Here is a 10,870-nt window from a genome sequence, read left to right as displayed (position 1 = left end):
TGATTAGGGAATGAGGTGACATGGTACATTCCTAATGGCTTATAGGAGATATCTTAAGAGTGAAATTGTAGTTTGTAGGAATATTTTTATGTAGTTGGGTTGAAAATGATAACATGGCTTAATGGGAGTGGTGGGAAGAGGAGAGGAGAGAGAGTCAAGGAGAATGTAGGTTCGGGTAATGGAACAAGGAGAGGCATGGTGATGTGGACAATCTTACTATATATATATATATATATATATATGTTAAATCCTATGTTTACTTTATCATAAATAAAGGGTTAGATTATGATATTGAAAAGACATGATAGGAGAAAAATATACCATTAATCAACTGGTATCATAAAAGAGATGACCATTAAAAGGTATTTATCAAAATTCATGAGGGTGCTTTGATTGGTCAAAGCACTTCTGATACCATATCTTTCTAGTGTCATAGATTTTCCCTTAAATAAATTATCGTTTTGGACTTTTCATGGCTAAAGCACTCTTATTTTTTGAATTTAGTAATTCTCTAATAGTATATTTGCTAGTTTGATCGGTCATTCGGTTCTAGGACTAATATCAGCCTCTTGTGTGTAATTCCTTATTAATAAATATTACTTTACCTTTTCCAAAAAAAATTTAGTAATTCTCTAATAGTGAGGAAAAAAATGTAATTTAAATTAGGAAAAATTCTGGATTAGTACCATGTACTTTGGGCCTAGTGCCACTTTGGTCCTCGAACTTTGAAATGCGATAATTTAGTACCCAAAATTTTAAAATGTAACAATCTAGTACTTGTCGTTAACTAGCTGTTAACTAGTTGTTGAGTGGCCTTTGAAAAGACACAAATGCCCTTCAAGTGTTATTTAATTTTCTTTATCAACCATCTAAACGCTGACAAAAAATTAACAGTCCCAAATCCTCGCCTTTTCCATTCAAGAAAGTTGGGGTCACGTTTGAGTGGGCATTCTGGTGACCCCAACTTTTTTGAATAGAAGAGGTAAGAATTTAAGACTATTAATTTTTTGTCAATGTTTGAATGATTGATAAAGAAAATTAGATGACACTCAAAGGGCATTTGTGTTTTTTTCAAATGCCACTTATTGGTTGGTTAACAGTTAGTTAATAGTAGTTATTGGATTGTCATGTTTTGAAAGTTCAGGTACTAAATTGTCGCATTTTAAATTTTAGGGGCCAAAGTGGCACTAGGCCCAAAGTACAAGGTACTAATCGGGAATTTTGCCTTTAAATTATTACTTTTTACTTCATTCAATTCCCTATCATCAAAATGTTAATTCTCATTCTCCCCCCTCCCCCTATATCTTTTATTCGAAGGCACTTTTGTTTTTCACCAATAAATTCTGCTAATTAAATCTACACCCTATAATTTTAATAATATAAAACTTGTGTGTTCAAATCCAACAAGAAAATAAGTTGTCATTTTGTCTGTGTGGCGTGCACATAGTTCAGCTATATGGATCAAATGGGTCAACCAATGGTCTCATAGTTAAATAATAAATATTAGAAGATAAATAAAATACTAAAGTTACAAAAAAGATTAGGCACATCTCTATTAAGTATAACATATAAGAATTATTTTTATTAAATATGGAAATGAAATGCAAAATTTAATTAAAATAGACCTAGAAATGAAACCATTTTCTTATTCAAAAGGTCAAACCAGTTAACCTACATTATCATAATTAAATGACAAAGAATTTTAAAGAAGAAAGAGACAAAAAATATTAAAAGATATAAAAATTGTAGAAAACACTTGGATATATCTCTAATGTTATGTATTTCATCTTATTTTCTTGGAAGCTAATGCATTTCATTATATTAAACAAAAAATAATGTGATAAATAAGAATTATTTTTCTTAATAATGAAAATAGAATAAAAATTTAAATTAACTCAAAAAGAAAATTATTTTTCCATCTAATTGGTGGTGAGTGACCTATACAAATGGAAATAGGGTGGGTACAATCTGAACTACTTAGCCTTAAGTCACATGTTTGCATACATGTATGCATATGCACATACATTTATGTCAAATTTCAGCATGGAGATGATTGACCAATACAAATTTGAGCCAAATTCAAGTGCATCAAATTAAATTTCAATGTGGATTAGACCCAAATTAAATAGCTCAAGTTTGAGCATGGGCTCAAGGCTTAGGCTCAATGCATAAGGTTGGACTACGGTTGAGTACAAATTGGGCCTATGCATAACATGCCACATGATCTTCTGAATATATATATAAAGAGAGAGATCATTCAAGTAATTGAATAGTTTCATTCATGATAAATACACAAGTTTGTATGGTAATATTCCTAGGATGATTCAATATGTCTTGGTATTATAATGGAAAATAATTGAAAAAGCAAGTTCTCAAATTGTCTCATCATCATATGCCTAATTTCTTCATATTCAAACCTAACAGTTAAGAAGACGTCTCTACAACATGATTTCATAAATAGAAGAAAAAAAGATATATAGGTCAGAAGTTATAATTAATTAGGTCTTATTCTAAAGAAAATGTCTTACCATGTAAATCAAAGAAATTAAAATGGGCTTCTGACATTGCATATGAATAGGACTTGGGCGTAGTTGTCAGTCTTGGAGCCTTATCTCTTTAAATGACATCACGGATTGGCCCCATCAGGCCCGTGGACAACAAATACCTCTTAAGACAAACCCAGCCATTCTGTGTCCTCATCGAAGTTATTCCTTAATTGCCTTTTGTTTTCTTTTATTTCTAAGTATAACCAAAATACAGTTGATAATATAAAATTCAAACCGTTTTAATCACCAAACAAACCAGACAACAAAATTTCAAGTTCGAATGCGAGCTTAAGAACAACACCGAATTAATGCCTAACAGATCCACACTAGAGCTGACTTTTGTTACTTTTATAAATAGAGGAAGCCTTCCTATTCACGGTTGACTTTTTATTTCTGTTTCTGGATTAGTAGGTAGTCTGGTTGTTGTCTTTCCACTATTACAAGGGAAGGGAGAAGAAGGTAATGGATAGAAGTGGGATAGATGCTGCAGTTCAGGCAGGAGACACAGGACTCTTGTACCAGTCACTGAGGCAAGACCCAGATATCCTTGAGAAGATTGATAGCATAGGGTTCGTCCATACTCCTGTACACATCTCTGTATTGGCGGGACACACCTCATTAGCTCTAGAAATTACCAACTTGAAGCCTTCATTTGCTAGAAAGCTAAACCTAGATGGGCTTAGTCCCATCCACATAGCTTCTGAGAATGGCAACACAGAGATTGTGAAGGAACTTCTGAGAGGAGACTTTAACCTCGGCCGAATCAAGGGAAAAGAGATGATGACGCCTCTTCACTGTGCATCTAAATCAGGAAGTATATCAGTTTTGAAGGAACTACTTTCTGCATGCCCAGATGCTATATCAGACTTAACAGTTGAGAGCCAAACTGCTCTTCACATTGCTCTGGAAAATGACAAGTCGGAAGCATTTGAATTATTGGTTAAATTAGTTCAACGATGGAAAAAATACGAGCTCCTAAATTTGAAAGATCGCCGAGGAAACACACTTTTGCAAATTTCAGTCTCTAGAAGACAAACTCAGGCAAACGCCATGTTTATTTTTCTTTTCTTTTTCAAATTTGTCATTCTTCCCTCTTTTAATTTACAACTTCCGATATATTTGCGAGAAAATAGTAAAATGTGTAATAGAGCTGTTCGTCCTTTACCAATGCAGATGGTGAAATTGCTACTTGATAAATCTCATGGGAAGACCAAGGTGGATGCTAACAATCAAACGGCTTTGGATTTATTACGCCAGTTGCCAAGAGATCCACGCAGGCCAATTAGAGAAATTGAAGAAATTCTTCTCAGTTGTGGAGCCCAGACTTATGATGTGGCACATGCAAAGCCACGACAACAATCTACAATCGATGATGTGGTTGAAGATATATTGAAGGTGGCGACCGTGCCGAGTTCCTTGCCTACTCTATTAAGCCCGATTGGTTCTGAATCCCGCACCGATTTATTTGCAGGCGAAAGGCGGAGCGACTTAATGTTGATTGTTACTTTGGTAATCACGGCCATATTTCAAGTCGGAGTGAATCCTCCCGGTGGTTTTTGGCAGGACTCTACCGACAACTCTACACTGACATCACAAAAACCGCACAGCGCTGGAACACCAATTCTGCTTACTCGAGCGCCGTGGTTCTTCTATTGGTTCATTACTTCCAATTCCGCATTTCTTTTAATAGTTGTGGTCTGGCTCTATAAACTTACAAAAGACTACTTAACTGGGAGTAAAACCCTAATCGCTGCTGTCCTTCTTTATTTGATGTGGAGTTATACTTCGTCAGTAATTTGTTCTTCGCCTCAAGGTAGCGCGACATCAGCAGCTGGCACGTTAATATCGGGAGGATTTACAGTCGCTTTTGTATGGGTGATTGGTCAAAGCGTTTCCGCTATCTTGCACCATAAATTTACCCTATGGAAGAACTAATTTTCTTGTATCAAAAATTCAAAATTAAGGACAAAGATTGGCTTAAACAATTATATTACTGTAAGTTATAAAAGATATTAAAGAGTTAAAACAGATACTAATACATGAGCTTGATTTCTGTTCGTTGCCTTGTACTTTGATATTTCATGTGTTACATATTACAACGCACATCAGAGAGTTAAAACAGATACTAATACATTAGCCACTTGGCAGTTGGGCTCAGCTAATCTTCATTTCCTGATCTAGTAGACTCTTTCCATGGACTCAAACAACAGATCCCGCGGGCCTGGTTTCATTGCCTAACCATCTTTCTCATTTCTATGAGTTTTTAAAGGCTTTTAAATCAGATTGCTACTTGTTCATGATCTAATTCATTCATTGATATGGCAAGATAGTACCTTCAATATTCTAACTTAGATTGATGACGTGGTCTTCATGGGCACCAAACCACAAACCATTAGGAGCTCATAGGCACCTTCGGATCTCAATTTTCCACAATCTTAGTCACCTCATCTTCTTATTGGACTTGGAAGTTATGCCTACCAAACATGATATAGTATGCTCTCCCAATGGCCAAAACAAGCGCATCTTAAACATTTTAAGACAAATTTGAATAGTGCCAAGCTTGGGGCTGCAAATTCATGGATCGTCGCATCAAATTCAGATAGGGGTATATTTGAATTTGATCCATAAGCATCTAAGAGACACAAACTTGATCCAATATTGACGGATATATATAAAACATAGTTTCAAATATCATTTGTTTACATATTTGGATATCTAATTCAAATAAAATATTTGTAAATTTATCTATACCTATCCTTTCCACTCCTCCCATTCCCCCTTCTCTCTTCTCTGCTTAAACCTCTCTCCTTTCTCCTTTACCCCTTCCTAGCCCTTCCATATAGCCACATGGCAGCCCTCTCTTCTACACTAGGGTGCCACTCCAAATCTTTCTCTCATGTTCTCAATCACTTAGCCAATCCCCTCCTAAAATTTCCCCTAAACTATCTCACCCACCTAAAATTCCTCCTGAAACATCTCTTAATCTATATTGCCACATGCCAGTCTTCTCTTCTTTACTAGAGTTCCACTCCATCTCTCTCTCTCTCTCTCTCTCTCTCTCTCTCTCTCTCTATATATATATATATATATATATTATATATCATGTTACGTACCAATCGTCTCAACCCCCTCCTAAAATTTCTCCAAAACAATCTCTCCCATCTGACATTCCTCCTAAAACACCTCTTAATCAATATTATAAACCATCTAAAAGCCAAAAATATGGGTAAATTAATTTGTGAAGTATTTTTTGTATTTTCAACAACTACTGTTTTTATTGAATATTATTTAGTAAATATCAACACCTAAACTATAATTTTTCATAACTTTGGTAATTGAAATTTTTAATTGCTAAGAATTACTTGGGGAAAATTACTGGTTTTGGTAATTTAATAAATACAATTACCAAAATTACTGATTTTGGTAATATAATAAATACAATTTTTAATTAAAATTTCAGTAATTTTTATCTATAAGTAGTTATTGATATTTTCAATATTTTTTGTCAATTTATTAATATTTAATGATATTATCAAACAATAATAAAAAAATTCAGTAATTTTTATAAATTTATTTTTCATATTTTCAGTAATTTTGATATTTACTATAATTTTTGAGCGATAATTAGTGATTTTGTTAATTTAGTGAAACTTAAATTATAAAACTTCCAATTTTTCAAATAAATAATTGGAAAATTTTAATAATTTCCATTAGTATTGGATACTACATTTGTAATTGCCATAATTAATGGAACTATATTTATGGGTTTGGGGGTGTCATAGGTTTAGGGGATGACTCCTAGGGTAGGAATGGCAATGGGTGGGTTCAGGCCGAGGGCCATACTCCCCCAGTCCTCAATAGAGAGGGATTCCGCATTAGGGACTTGAATCCCCAAATTTTTAATTAAAAGTTTGTTTGTAGAAAGGCATTTATTTAAAATAAAGAAAAATTAAAATGAAAAGAATATTTTGATGTATATATATATATATAATATTATAAATAACATAAATAATATTATGTATTGAATATAATATATACACAAATTTAATATATATAATTGGGGTTGGTGCGGGGTGTGGACTTTACTCCCCGTCTCCAATCAGGTATTCCTATTAATTTCATCCCCACCCTAAGTATATGTTTGACATCAATGTTGTAGTTGCAACAGCTGATGTGTGGTTTGGAGCATCGTTTTCTGAAAATGGTGCCTTTATTTTTGTTTGGAATCACCACCAAGCAGGAAGTTTTCTGGAGCAACAACAACTTTTTCTATTTGGAACCATTGCTCCAGGAAATGTTTTCAGCACTACTACCCATTATCTAGTGCCACATCACTGCCTTGTTGACAGCAACAAGCTGCAACTCCAAGAAACTCTAAGCCATGGCTTCCCGATTTCCAAGGCATGGTTTGGAGCACTGTTTTTTATGGAAAAATAGTTCCAAACAAATGTTCGTTTCCTGGAACACCATTTTTTCTAATGTGGCGCTGATGTGGCATCGTTGCTCCAAGAAATGACAATGATGCCAAACAACCCCTAAATTAATGAAATTATGTAATAATAGTATAATGATCTTAACCTATATTTATTAGATATTTATATACACTATAATTAATATTTATTGTATTTTCAAATATTATTTATAGTTTTTTGTGATAAATATATTTTGAATAATTATGTATAAACCAACTTTTGTTTTGTTATTTAACAGAAAATTTTAATAATTATTGGAGATTAAACTATTGTTATTTAACTTTTTAAATTTAATTTGTTGTACTTATTGTATTTTTGTTATGATTTATTCATTGATATTTGTTATAGCTTAAACTATTATTTGAGATTACAATATTTTTGACCAATTAATATATTTTTAGTATTTATTGTATTTTGTAATTTTTATAATTTATATATTTTTATTAGCTATTTATTATATTTTCATTATCAATAATTGTGTAACTTTGCTATAAATTTTCAATAATTATTGGAGATTACAATACTGCTATTTATTAGAGATTAGAGTATAAATAAATTTAGCTCAAATTAGGAGTGTCCACTATTGTATTGGTTTGGTGAACCAAATCGACACGATCAAGTTGGGGAGTTGGTCACCCGAAATCTACTAACCATTAGTGAAAACCAACAAAATCAAGTTGTATTGGTTTAGGTTGATTTTTGGTTTGGTCGGTTGGTTCAAAAGATTTAAACCTACAAAATTAAATTTAAAACATAATTTTAAATATAAACAAATACATGGGAATTATTAAAAATAAATTTAAATTTTTAAATTTATAATATAGAATATTTTATACTGAGAAATATGCATGGAAATTTCCCCACTTTCCCATATTAAAAAAGGGTAAAATTCTTAATCTACCGTTATGGTTTAGCTAATTGACTAATTGTACCCTTGCACTTTGAAAATTGATTGATGTTACCCTTACTGTTTTTGACAATTGTCTAGCTCTACCCTTTCCGCTAGTATCCATTAATATTTTGTCAAAACCCATACACACGTGACCGTTTAAAATTTTTTAAAACCCAATGTTACTTTTCTTCTTAATTTCATCTTTTTGAAATTTTTATTTTTTAATTCCACATAATTACCCATTAAACCAGTAAGGAAGAGGGCTTTGCTTTTCTAATGATTGGCCAAGTGGCACCACTATCCTAGAGGTGTAAAACAGTCCGTGATGAGCTTGCACGACATAGCCTACACAAAGTGCATGTTAGGTTGTGTCAGCCCATGGGTTGTCATGCCTCCCTACCCTACAATATTTTGGAGGATTAGCCCGACTCGAGCCCACACAGGACTAGGCCCACAACCCGAGCCCGCATTGGACTAGGCTGGGTTGGGCCAGCTTGGTCTATGGGTTAAGCCTTGGGCCAGGGCGGGCCATGCTAATTTTGTATGAATTTTGATGTATACAATTAATAATATGTACAATAATTAAATAAAGTAGTATAATAAAATTAAAAAAAATGTTCATTTTATTAATACATATACTATATATACCATATATTATTTTATAATTATAATTTATATAATATATAAAATATTATATATTACATATACAAATATATAAAATATATATGGGTCGTGTCGGCACGACCCATTGACTTGAAACCCCAAGCTCGACATGGTCCATACAAACATTTCACACCGCAACACAACCCATTGACCACCATGCTGAGTCGTAGGTGACACAACCCGATTTACATACATAACATATATATATACACACACACACATACATATAACACACACACACACACAAATATATATATATATATATATACACATACATTTATAAATACATACATATATATGTAACAAATAATTTTTATTATATATAACGATATCTTTTTATGTATAGTAGTAAATAATTTTTATAATTATTATTTTTTGTATATAAAATAAAAAAATATGTATAATTCTTTTTTGAAAAAAAACTTGGCTTGCAATTGAACACAAGCCGAGCCGAGCTTGAACTTGCGAGCGTTAAATCAAGTTGAACTCAAGCCGATGCAGTAATAGAAAATACTCTTTGTCGTCGTCGAGCCTCTGATATTGGATCTGTTATGGTCACACCATCCGACAGCACACTGTGGCGCAGTCATAGGCAGTAGCACGCATAGCAGGCCGCACAGCAACAGGCACTGCCTAGCAGCACCGCACAGCAGCACACACCGCCGATAGCGTGCAGCACGCACCGCCAGGCAGTAGCGCGCACCGCACGCACCGCGCACCCACCCGGCACCGCACGACAGCGGCACCATGGCGCGCAACACGCACCGCACGCACTGCACGGCAGCACGCACCGCGCACACGCCCGGCACCGCATGGCAGCGGAACCATGAGCCACGCGCATGCACTGCGCGGTAGCAGCACTACGCACACGCACCGCGCGGCAGCGGCACCATGAGCCGCACGCACGCACCCAATAGCAGCAACAGAGCAGGGCCCACATGACAGTTCATAGGGGTGGGCCCACCCTTATCTGGACACGTCAAGCCAACTCGCCACCAGCTTACCTTATCCTTATCCCTATCCCTTATCTTATCCTATCCCTTATCCTTGTCTTATTTTATCCTCTTAAGTAGGAGTTATGTTACCATTAGGAGTAGGTAATTAGGAGTTTTAGTTTAAGTTGGATTACCCTAGCCTAGCCGAATCCGACAAGGAGTTTTCTTCTTTAATCTCCTATTTAAGGAGCTACGAATTGAAATAAAGCATTCAGTTTTTCCAGTCAAGAAAAGAGTGAGGAGAGTTCGGGTGGTCTCTTGAACAAATCACCCCAAGGGAGAGTTCGGGTGGTCCCTTTGGATAAATCACCCATTCAGTTTCCACAATCCTAGTCACCTCATCTTCTTATTGGACTTGGAAGTTATGCCTACCAAACATGATATAGTATGCTCTCCCAATGGCCAAAACAAGTGCATCTTAAACATTTTAAGACAAATTTGGATAGTGCCAAGCTTGGGGCTGCAAATTCATGGATCGTCGCATCAAATTCAGATAGGGGTATATTTGAATTTGATCCATAAGCATCTAAGAGACACAAACTTGATCCAATATTGACAGATATATATAAAACATAGTTCCTAATATCATTTGTTTACATATTTGGATATCTAATTCAAATAAAATATTTGTAAATTTATCTATACCTCTCCTTTCCACTCCTCTCATTCCCCCTTCTCTCTTCTCTGCTTAAACCTCTCTCCTTTCCCCTTTACCCCTTCCTAGCCCTTCCAGATAGCCACATGGCAGCCCTCTCTTCTACACTAGGGTGCCACTCCAAATCTTTCTCTCATGTTCTCAATCACTTAGCCAACCCCCTCCTAAAATTTCCCCTAAACTATCTCACCCACCTAAAATTCCTCCTAAAACATCTCTTAATCTATATTGCCACATGCCAGTCTTCTCTTCTTTACTAGAGTTCCACTCCATCTCTCTCTCTCTCTCTCTCTCTCTCTCTCTCTCTCTCTCTCTCTCTCTATATATATATATATATATATATATATATATATATTATATATATCATGTTACGTACCAATCGTCTCAACCCCCTCCTAAAATTTCTCCAAAACAATCTCTCCCATCTGACATTCCTCCTAAAACACCTCTTAATCAATATTATAAACCATCTAAAAGCCAAAAATATGGGTAAATTAATTTGTGAAGTATTTTTTTGTATTTTCAACAACTACTGTTTTTATTGAATATTATTTAGTAAATATCAACACCTAAACTATAATTTTTCATAACTTTGGTAATTGAAATTTTTAATTGCTAAGAATTACTTAGGGAAAATTACTGGTTTT

The sequence above is a fragment of the Nelumbo nucifera genome, chromosome 1, assembly GCF_055504915.1.
Source record: "Nelumbo nucifera cultivar China Antique chromosome 1, China Antique-T2T, whole genome shotgun sequence".
Lineage (NCBI taxonomy): Eukaryota > Viridiplantae > Streptophyta > Magnoliopsida > Proteales > Nelumbonaceae > Nelumbo > Nelumbo nucifera.
The sequence above is the reverse complement of the archived record's forward strand: the minus strand, read 5'-3'. Positions refer to the sequence as shown.